Below are 12106 nucleotides of genomic sequence, written 5' to 3' on the forward strand. Positions count from 1 at the left end.
TCTGTTCCTTGCCTCCTCCAGTGTCTGGGCACTGCTGTTTCGTGGTTTGTGGCCACATCACTGCAACGTCTTGTTTCCTTGGTCACATTTCCTGAAACTGACTCCTCCTGCCTCCCTGTTCTAAGAACCCACGTGACTCCATTGGGCCTACCCAGATAATCCAGGATAACCTTCCCCTCTCAAATGCTTTAACCTAGTCACATCTGCAAAGTTGCTTTTCTTGTATAAGATAACATACTTAGATTCCAAGGATTAGAATGTGGACATATATTTTCAGGGCAATTAAAAATAAAGCTGGTATAAAATTTTACATATAAGTCTTTGTGTAGACACATTCTTCATTTCTCTTGGGTAAATATCCATACATGTAATGGCTGGGTCATATGGTAGATGTATGTTTAAGTATTTTAGAAACCAACAAACTGTTTTCCAAAGTGACTGAATTATTTTATATACCTGCCATGAATGTATGAAAGTTCCAGATGTTTAAAATCCTCACCAACACTTGATATGGTCAGTCTTTTCAATTTTATCCATTCTATGGGGTGTGTAGTAATATCTCTTTGTGATTTTAAATGCATTTGCCTATTGACTGATGATACTGAACATCTTCTCATGTGCTTATTTTGCCATCCATATATCTTCTTTGATGAATTGTCTCTTCAAATCTTTCCCCATCTTTTAATTGGGTTGTTTGTCTTCTTAGTGAGTAAGCGTTCTTTATATTTTCTAGTTACAAGTCTTTTTTTTATTGTATGTTTTGCAAATCTTTTCTCCTAGTCTGTGGCTTGCTTTTTATTTTTGTAACAATGTCATTTGAAGAGCAGAAATTTAAAATTTTCTTATTGACAGAATAATTCCCTGCCCCAAAGATTTCTACAACTGAATCCTTGGGACCTGTGAATATATTATCACTCGTGGCAAAGACGAATTAAGGTTGCAGATGGAATTAAGATTGTTAATCTGCTGAACTTAAAATAGGGAGATTAGTCTGGATGATATGGGTGGGCCCAAAGTAGTCACAAATGTCCTGAAAAGCAAAAGAAGAAGGAGGAAGAGGAGGTCAGAATGATGCAACGTGAAAAGGACTCAACGAGCCATTGTTGGCTTTGAAGAGGGAGGAAGAGGGTCACAGCCAAGGAATGTAGGAAGCCTATAGAACCTGGAAAAGGTAAGGACATAGATTCTCCCCTATAGCCTCTAGAAAGGAATTTCGCCCTGCTAACACCTTGACTTTTAGCCTAGGGAGATACATGTTACACTTCTGACCTATAGACCTGTAAGATAATAAATTTACGAGGTTTTTTAATGTCACTAAGTTTGTAGTAATTTCTGACAACATCAACAGATGACTAATACAACTTCAATAATGTCCAATGTATTTATATTTAAATTAAACATTTTTATTCATTTTTTTTTTTTTTAGAGACAAGGTCTCGCTCTGTCACCCAGGCTGGAATGCAGTGGTGTGACCTCCTCTTTCTCCTTCTTCTTTTGCTTTTCAGGATATTTGTGACTACTTTGGGCCCACTCAGATCATCCAGGATAATATCCCTATTTAAAGGTCAGTGGTGTGACAGTGGCTCACTGTAACCTCAAACTCTTGGGCTCAAGAGATTCTCCTGCCTCAGCCTCCCAAGTAGCCAGGACTATAGGTGTGCACCATCACACCTGTCTAATTTTTTTTTTGGTAGAGATGGAGTCTCAATATGTTGCCCTTGATAGTGTCAAACTCCTGGTCTTAAGCAATTCTCCCATTTGGTTTTCCAAAATGCTGAGATTACAAGTGTAAGCCACAATGCCCAACCCAATCTTTCCTTCATAGTTTGTGTTGCTTCTGTTTGCTTAAGCTAAGGTCACTAAGATTTTCTCTTTTGTTTTCTTCCACAAATTTATACATTAGCTATTATATTTAGGTCTATGATCCACTTTGAGATAATTCTGTATATAATATGAAGTAATTTTTAATTTTTGCATTTGATTATTCAATGGTTCCAGCACCATTTGTTGAAAAGATTCCTTGTCTTCATTCAGTCATTTAGGTGCCTTTTTGGAAAATCAATTGGCCATGTATATGTGGCTCTATTTCTGGGTTCTACTCCACTGATTTAAATGCCTATATTTATGTAGATACCACACTGCCTTGCTTAATGTAGCTTGATAATTAATCTTGAAATTAGTTAGTATAAGTCTTCTTTGTTCTTATTTTTCCCGTCTATTTTGACTATTCTAGGTCTTTTCCATTTTCATACAAATTTCTACAGAAACACTACTGGGATTTTGATTGGGATTGTGTAAAATTTTATTCTTCTCCAGGAATTAGCTTTTGCCTCCATTAATTAGGTAAATATGGGGAGAACTGACATCTTAACAATATTGACTCGTTGGATCCAGGAACATGAACTGTTTCTCCATTTGTTTAGGTTCTTTTTGAGTTTTTTCAACAATGTTTTAAACTTTTCAGTGTAAAATCCTTGCACATCTTTTATCAAATTTATTCTACGTTCTATTTTTGATGCCATTAAAATGGTATTTAAAATATTTCAATGTCCAATTTTTTATTGCTGGTATATAGAAATACACTTGTTTTCACCTTTGTCAAGCAATCTTGTTGAACTCACTTATAAGTTCTAGTAGTCTTTTCTGTAGATTCTCTAGGATTTTCTACATAGAAGATCATGTCATCTGAAAATAAAGACAGTTTACCACCAGTACCTTCTTTCCAATCTGTATGCCTCTCATTTCTTTTTCTTGTCTTATTGCATTGGCTAAGACCAAACTGTTGAATTTATTGCCATAAAGTTGTCACAATATTCCCTATTGCCATTTTAAGGTCTGTAGGATCCGTGCTGCTGCCCTCTTCCTCACTCTTGATATTGATCATTTGTGTCTTCTCTATTTTTTCCCTGATCAATCTGGTTAGAGATTTATCTATTTTATTCATTTCCTCCAGGAATTAGCTTTTGACTCCATTAATTTTTCTCTATTTTTAAAAGTTTAATTATTTTCTGCTCTTATCTTTTTTTCCTTTTTAGGCTTTAAGTTAATTTGTACTTTTTCATAATTCTGCAAAGTTGAAGCTGAGTAATTGAAATTAAATATGATTTTACTTCTCCAATATTAATGTTTAATGATACAAATTTTCCTCTAAACACCCTGTAGCTACACTCCATGTAATTTTATATGTTATTTTTTTTTTTAAAAAAAAAAGACATTTATTCAGCGTCACGATCAGACTATTACATTTAGCAATCAACAGCATGGGTGCAAAAAAAAAAAAAAAAAGAAAAAGAAAAAATCTACATTAAAACCCTTCGTTGGAATGCTTTACACTTTCCACAGAACAGAAACTAAAATAACCTGTTATATAATTAGTCACAAATACAGTCCTCGAGTTTTTTGCCCATACACATATTTGTCTAAATCATGTCTTTGTAGCAGCTAGGCCCTGCCACCCCTGTGCTTGGCTGAGTTCACAAATCTGTTGTAACCTGTAGCTTCCCTGTCACTTCTCTGGCTCTCTTCTCCTGCTAAGCTTTGTTTCCTAATTAAAATCTTCTGCCACTGCCATAGCTGCTGCTGCTACTGGAACCGCCACAGCCTCCTTGGTTTCGTGGTTTGGAAAGTATTGGCCGCCACCACCATAGGGGCCAGAGCTTCTGCCTCCAAAGTTTCCTCCCCTCATGGGTCCAAAATTTGAAGACTGATTGTTGTAACTGCCAAAATCATTGTAGCTTCCACCACCTCCAAAATTGCCTCCATCATTACCAAATCCATTATAGCCATCCCCACTGCCACCATATCCACCACCACCATGGCTGCCACCAAAGCCACCACGATCACTGAAGTTTCCTCCATGACCAAAGTTGTCATTCCCACCGAAACCACCTCCACAACCACCACCAAAGTTTCCAGAACTACTTCGACCTCTTTGGCTGGATGAAGCACTAGCCAGCTCTTGCTCTGACAGGGCTTTCCTAACTTCACAGCCGTGGCCATTCACAGTTTGGTATTTCTGAATGACAGTCTTATCCACGGAGTCATGGTCGTCAAAGGTTACAAAGGCAAAGCCCCTTTTCTTGCCACTGCCTCTGTCCGTCATGATTTCAATCACTTCCATTTTTCCATACTGTTCAAAATAATCTCTTAGGTGATGTTCTTCAATGTCTTCTTTAATGCCACCAACGAATATTTTTTCACAGTTAAGTGGGCACCTGGTCTTTGAGAATCTTCTCTTGAGACAGCTCTTTGGTTCCACAACTCTTCCATCCACTTTGTGTGGCCTTGCATTCATGGCTGCATCCACCTCCTCCACAGTTGCATACGTGAGGAACCCAAAGCCCTGGAGCGCTTGGTGTTTGGATCTCTCATGTTTCCCATTGCTCAAAATGGCTCCCCAGGCGCTCATCGGTTGTTTCAAAACTCAACCCTCCAATGAAAAGCTTCCTCAGCTGTTCCAGCTCTTTAGGAGACTCTGACTTAGACATGATCGCAGGGAGAAGAGAGACTTTAACGATGCTGCTTTGGCGGCGGCCATGGGCAGAAAGGAGCAAACTGACGAACGTATCTCTATATGTTATGTTTTGTTCAGATTAAAGTATTTTCTAATTTCCCCTGTGAGTTTTTCTTTGATATATGGCTTTTTAAAAAGCGTGTTGCTTAGTTTCCAAATACTTGGGAATTTTTTTGATATCTTTCTATTATTCCTAACTAAATTCTCTTGTGAACAGAGAATATATTTTGCATATTTGAATCATTTAAAATTTACTGATGTATTTGAATTATTTAAGATTTATTGTAACTCACTTTATGGCCCAGAGGTCTATCTTAGTGTTTCATGAACACTAGAAAAAAAATATGCATTCTGTTGCTACATGGCAGAGTTTTCTCAAAATGTTGGTCAGGTCCAATTGGTTAGAAGGGTTTCTCAATATATGATATCCTTGCTATTTTCTGTCTATTTATTCTATCAATTATTGAAATCAGAATGATGAAATCCCCAACTATAACTGTGGGTTTTTCTATTTTTTTTCTTATATTTCTATCAGATTTTCCTTTATGTATTTTGAAGCTATGGTATTAGGTGCATAAATATTTTTGGATTATTGTGCCATCTTGAAGATGCACCTTTATCATCATGAAATGACTCTTATTATTCCTGATGCTATCTCTTGTTCTGAAATCTGCTTTGTCTGATATTAGCGTAGTCAGTACAACTTTCCTTTGATTAGTATTAGCCTGGTATATCATTTCTATCCTTTTACTTTTAATCTGCCTTTGTTTTTATTTTATTTATTTATTTAGGAGTTGAAGATCTCACTATGTTACTCAGACTGGCCTTGAACTCCTGGGCTTAAGGGATCCTCCTGTCTCGGCCTCCTGAGTAGCAGAGACTACAGGCTCAAGCCACTATACTTAGGTTTGTCTTTGCCTTTATATTTAACTTGGGTATCTTAGAAACAGAAAATAATTGAGCCTTGCTTTTTTTAAAAAAATTCCAGTCGACCAGATGCAGTGGCTCACGCATGTGGGCAGATCACTTGAGGTCGGGAGTTCGAAACCAGCCTGGCCAACATGGTGAATCCCTATCTCTATTAAAAATACAAAAAATTAGCTGGGCGTGGTGGCACACATCTGTAATCCCAGCTACTCGGGAGGCTGAAGCTAGAGAATAACTGGAACCTGGGAGGTGGAGGTTGCTGTGGGCGAAGATCTCACCACTGCATTCCAGCCTGGGAGACAGAGGGAGATTCCATCTCAAAAAAAGAGTCCAATCTGACAATCTGTGCCTTTTGATTAGAGTGTTAACACTAATTACATTTTATATGATTATTAATATAGTTGGGTTGTTTCCTATTTATTCCATTTTTTCTTAATTTCCTTTTTCCTTTTTTGTGTCTTCTTATTGGTTAATAATTTCTAAGATTCTATTTTACTTTTTTTTTTTTTTTTTTGGAGATGAAATTTTTGCTTTTGTTGCCCAGGCTGGAGTGCAATGGTGCAATCCTGACTCACTGCAACCTTCACCTCCCGGGTTCAAGCAATTCTCCTGTCTCAGCCTCCCGAGTAGCTGGAACTACAGGTGCATGCCATCACTCCATGATAATTTTTGTATTTTTAGTACAGACAGGGTTTCATCATATTGGTCAGGGTGATCTCAAACTCTTGACCTCAGATGATCCACCTGCCTTGGCCTCCCAAGGTGCTGGGATTACAAGCTTGAGCTACCACACCCAGCCCTTTGTCTTCTCTATTAGTATATTAGTAATACCTCTTTGTTGCTTTAGAGTTTATAGTACACATCTTTAACTTATACAGTTTGCTTTCTCTTTCTTTCTCTCTCTTTCTTTCATTCTTTTGAGATGAAGTCTCCCTCTGTCACCTAGGCTGGAGTGCAATGGCCTGATCTCAGCTCACTACAACCTCCACCTCCTCCACCTCCTGGGTTCAAGCAATGCTTCAGCCTCAGCCTCCTGAGTAGCTGGATTACAGGCACCCACCACTATGCTCAGCTAATTTTTGTAGTTTTAGTAGAGACAAGGTTTTACCATGTTGGTCAGGTTGGTCTCGAACTTCTGACCTCAAGTGATTTGCCTGTCTTGGCCTCCCAAAGTGCTGGGATTACAGGCGTGAGCCACCACAACCTGCCTACAGTCTACTTTCAAGTAATATTTTACCACTTCATGTAAAATATAAGCTTCTTGCAATAATATATTTATGTTTCTTCTCTCCCAGATTTTGTGCTATTGTTGCCCCACATTTTGTTTCTACATATGTTGTATGTAAGCCTCACAATGCATTACTGTTATTTTTGCCTTAAACAACAAGTTATCTCTTATGGATATTTAAATTAAATTTTAAAAAATCTTTATTTACATATTTACCATTTCCAGAAATTTCTTTTATTTTTTGGTATAAATCCAAATATCCATCTGGCATCATTTTCCTTTTGTACAAAAGAAACTTCCTTTAATGCTTCTTAAAGTTCTGCTGTTGGTTTTCTCTTGCTGCTTTTGGACATTCTCTTTAATGCTAGTTTTAAAAATTGGATTATGATGTGTCTTGATGTAGTTTTCTTCATGGTTTTTTTTTTTCTGCTTCGGGGTTCATTGAGCTCCTTGGATCGGCAGGTTTATAGTTTTGTCGAATTCAGAAAAGTTTTAGTCATTCTTTCTTTAAATATTTTTTTCTGCTCCCTCTTCTGGACTCTGACGGCATGTAGGTTCGGCAGCCTGATGCTGTCCCTCAGCTTACTGATGCTCTGTTGATTTCTTTTTTCCAGACTTCTTGGCGTTACATTGTGAATTGTTTCTACTGATTTACCTACGAGTTTTCTAGTCTTTTCTTCTGGAGTGTCTAAGATGCTGTTCATCTCAGCCAGTATTTCTTCATCTGTAAGTTTCAATTCGGTCTTTTCTTTTATGTCCTCCATATCTCTCCTTATCATGCTCATGCATTCTTCTGCTTTTGTGAACACATGGAGTATATTTATCATCACTTTTTAATATTCTGCTCCACATAATTCTAGCATCTGTGTCATTCTGTTTCAATCAATTTATTTTTCTTATTCTGGGTCATATTTTCTTTTTTGTTTTGTTTTGTTTTGAAACAGGGTCTCGCTCTGTCACCAGGCTGGGGTGCAGTGGCATGATCTCGGCTCATTGCAACCTCTGCCTCCTGGGTTCAAGTGATTCTCCCACCTCAACATCCCAAGTAGCTGGGGCTACTGGTGTGTGCCACCCCGCCCGGCTAATTTTTTTTTTTTTTTTTTGTAGAAACAGGGTTTTACCACGTTGCCCAGGCTGGTCTTGAATTTCTGAGCTCAAGCAATCCACCCGCCTTGGCCTCCCAAAGTCCTGGGATTACAGGTGTGAACCACCATGCCTGGCCCTCTGGGTCATATTTTCCTGCCTCTTTGCATGCCTGTTAAGGTTTGATTGGATGCTAAATGTGGCTGGAAAGGCCACTCATGATCAGTTACTTCTATGAATTCTCTGACTTCATCTCTGCTTTTTGTTTGTTTGTTTTGAGGTGGAGTCTCTCCCTCTCACCCAGGCTGGAGTGCAATGGCACAATATTGGCTCACTGCAACCTCCTCCTCCTGGGTTCGAGTGATTCGAGTGATTTGAGTGTCTCAGCCTCCCGAGTAGCTGGGATTACAGGCACCCGCCATCATGCCTGGCTAATTTTTCTACTTTTGTAGAGATGGGGGTTTCACCATGTTGGCCAGGCTGGTCTCAAACTCCTGATCTCAGGTGATCTGCCCACCTTGGCCTCCCAAAGTGCTGGGATTGCAGGCGTGAGCCACATTCCCGGCCCCTTTATTTATTTTAAAACTTATTGTGTATATTTAAGGTATACAACATGATGTTATGGGATACACATAGATCGTGAAATATTTACCATAGCAAAGCAAATGAACACCTCTGTCACCTCCCTCCAAAGTTTCCCATTTTTGTTGTTTCTGAGGCAAGAGCAGCTAAAATCTATTCTTTTAGCAGGAATCCCAAGTACAGGGCAATTTTGTGACCTACAGCTGTCATGGTGTACATTAGATCTCTCCACTTGCTCACCTACACACCTGTTACTTTGTATCCTCTGACCTACATCTCCCTATTTCTTCCTCCCACTCCTCCCCCACCTGCTGCCACCCCAATAACTGCTGTTCTATTATCTGCGTCTGCACAGTTGACTTTGTTTTTAGATTCCATATGTAAATAACATCATGCACAACTTTTTTTTTTTCCTGTCTAACTCATTTCACCAAGCATAATATCTTCCAGGTTAATCCATGTTGTGCAAGGTGACAGGACCTTCTTTTAAAAGGCTGAATAATATTCCATTGTATACACATGCCACAGTTTTCAAAATCCATTCCTCCATTGACACTTGGGTGGTTCCATATCTTGGCTATTGTGAAGAATATTGCAATGAACATAAGAGTGCAGTAGAACATAAGAGTCCAAAAATAAAATAAAAAGGAAAATATGACCCAGAGGGCCAGGCATGGTGGTTCACACCTGTAATCCCAGGACTTTGGGAGGCCAAGGCGGGTGGATTGCTTGAGCTCAGAAATTCAAGACCAGCCTGGGCAACGTGGTAAAACCCTGTATCTACCTGTTTGGTGGTTATTTCATTTTGTGGGGGTATACTCACAGAACAGAGATTGCTGGTCTCATGGTAGTTTTGTTTTCCATTTCTTTAGAATTCTCCATACTGTTTTCTATAATGGTTGCACCAAATTGACACTCCCACCAACAGTGTACAAGACGTCCCTTTTCTCCACACCCCCACTATTTGTTATCTTTTGGCTTTTTTATAATAGTCATCCTAAAGGGTCCAAAATGATACTTCATAGTGGTTTGGTTCACATTTTCCTGATGAATAATGATGTCGAGCACCTTTTTTTTTTTTTTTTTGTCAAGCATCTTTTCATACATATACACCTGTTGGCCATTTTTATACCTTCTTTGGAGAAGTGTCCTTTGCTCATTTTTAAATGTGTTATTTGTTTTTCTATAATTGAGTTGTATGAGTACTTCAAACATTTTGAATATTATTAACCCCTTGTCAGATACATGGTTTGCAAAATTTTTCCCAGTCCATAAGTTGCTATTCTGTTTTGATTGTTTCCTTTGTCGTGCAGAAGCTTTTCAGTTTGATGGAGCCCCATTTATTTATTTTTGCTTTTGTAGCCAGAGTTGCTGTGATCTCCAAAAAATCATTGCCAGCTGGATGTAGTGGCTCATACCTATAATCCCAGCACTTTGGGATGTGAGGTGGGAGGATCACTTGAGTCCAGAGGTTCGAGATCAGCTTGGGCAACATAGTGAGACCCTGTCTCTACCAAAAAGAAAAAAGTAAAAAATCATTGCCAAGGCCATTATCCAGAAAGATTTCTATTTGTATTTTTTTCTGAGAATTCTTTTGGCTATTTGGGGTCATTTGTTGTTCTGTATGAATTGTAGGATTCTTTTTCTAATTCTATGAAGAATGCCATTGGGATTTTGATAGGAATTGTGTCGAGTCTGTATATTGCTTTGAGTAATAACGACATTTTAACAATATTAATTCTTCTGATCCATGAGCACAGAATATCTTTCCATTTGTTTATATCTTTTTCAATTTTATTCATTCATGCTTTATAGAGATCTTTTATCTCCTTGGTTAAATCTTTTTCTTCCAAGTATTTTATTTTATTTTTGATGCTATCACAAATAAAATTGTATTTCTTATCTGTTTTTCAGCTAGGTGATTATTTGTGTATAAAAATGCTACTGATTGCGGCCAGGTGTAGTGGCTCACTCCTGTAATCCCAGCACTTTGGTGGGTGTATCACCTGAGGTCAGGAGTTCAAGACTGGCCTGGCCAACATGGTGAAACCCTGTGTCTACCAAAAAACATAAAAGTTAGCCAGCCGTGGTGACACGTGCCTGTAATCCCAGCTACTTGGGAGGCTGAGGCAGGAGAATCACTTGAACTTTCGAGGCAGAGGTTCAAGTGAGCCAAGATTGTGACACTGCACTCCAGCCTGGGAGACAGGGTGAGACTCCATCTCAAAAAAAAGAAAAAACAAAAAAAATGCTACTGATTTTAAAAAGTGTTCGAAATACATTTATTTTCTAAATCACCTGAGGTTGACTTACATAAGATAATTTCAACAAATAAAATGTTTAATGAAAAATTGAGGTATGCAATGTACTTATGTCATTCAAGTTGAGGAACAGATATTTTTAAAATTAACTGTAGGTTTTAGAAAAACGCTTATTATACAGTACTACCAAAATAAAAATGGATTCCTAAGCACAGCTCAAGGACCCAGTGAAGTATTAAGAGGTGAACTGTAATTTGTTTTCAGTCATATTCCGAAAATGTAATGTGTTTACTTGCTGGCTGAGTCTTTACCAGTTTAATCTTTTTGGCTTTATTGATTAACTTTTTAGTCCCTCTTTCTTTTCCCTAGATGATTACTTTGGACTTATCCATCAACAAAAACCTTCTGCTAGTACCTTGTCTGTAATCACCAGAAAAGCCCTTGAGTTTCCAGCAGTGTTTCTTTTTAATTTCTGTAAGTATATTTATTACTGCTTGAGATCCTCAGGGGTTTTGAATCTAGCCTGGCATTCTGTATCTCCTTCCAGCAAATTAACATGAACAACTTCTGAGATCTCTGCCAAAGTATTCTATACAAAAGCATTTACAGCTTTAAAATTGGGTAAAAACCAGCCAGGAGTGGTGGCTCACGCCTGTAATCCCAGCACTTTGGGAGGCCGAGGCAGGTGGATCACTTGAGGACAGGAGTTCGAGATCAGCCTGAGCAACATGGTGAAACTTCATCTCTACTAAAAATACAAAAGTTAGCCATGCATCGGCAACGCACACCTGTAGTCCCAGATACTCTGGAGGCTGAGGCAGGAGAATCGCTTGAACCCAGGAGGCAGAGGTTGCAGTAATCTGAGATCATGCCACGGCACTCCAGCCTGGGCCAGAGAGCAAGACTCAGTCTCAAACAAAGAAGGGAGAGTAAAAATGGTTGTTTGTTTGTTTGAGACAGAGTCTCACTCTGTCACCCAGGCTGGAGTGCAGTGGCGTGATCTTGGCTCACTGAACCTCCACCTCCCTGGTTCAAACAATTCCCCTGCTTCAGCCTCCCAAGTAGCTGGGACTACAGTCACGTGCCACCACACCCAGCTAATTTCTGTAGTTTTAATAGAGATGGGGTTTCACCATGTTGGCCAGGCTGGTCTCGAACTCCTGACCTCAGGTGATCCACCCGCCTTGGCCTCCCAAAGTTCAGGGGTTAGTGAGCCACCTGCACCCAGCCTTGTTTGACTTTTTATAGCAATTCATGGAAACTGAAGTTTCACTGAAGCTACAAGCATCACGGGGTTTTGCATAGTTCATGAGCTCTTACTTTCTGATAATATACCTAAGTAACCTCTTCTAAACCTTCAAAGTGCTACTGATTTTTGTATGTTGATTTCTTATCCTGGAAATGTACTGAATTCATTTATATGTTCTGACAGGTCAAAAAAAAATCTTTGGGATTTTTTACATATAGGATCATGACATCTGAAAATAAAGATAAATTTGTTTCTTTCTTTAC

General features: G+C 38.7%; 1 long non-coding RNA gene across 1 annotated transcript; it reads left to right on the forward strand.

The window, feature by feature from the left end:
* The first annotated feature begins 1027 nt into the window (after nucleotides 1-1027).
* LOC128930212 (uncharacterized) lies at nucleotides 1028-11220 on the forward strand. The gene is made up of 5 exons (XR_008477915.2): nucleotides 1028-1171; nucleotides 1506-1564; nucleotides 5305-5419; nucleotides 7283-7394; nucleotides 10964-11220. It is a non-coding gene; the product is annotated as an uncharacterized LOC128930212 (long non-coding RNA).
* The last annotated feature ends 886 nt before the right edge of the window (nucleotides 11221-12106 follow it).

Source organism: Callithrix jacchus, chromosome 19 (genome assembly GCF_049354715.1).
Source record: "Callithrix jacchus isolate 240 chromosome 19, calJac240_pri, whole genome shotgun sequence".
Taxonomy (NCBI): domain Eukaryota; kingdom Metazoa; phylum Chordata; class Mammalia; order Primates; family Cebidae; genus Callithrix; species Callithrix jacchus.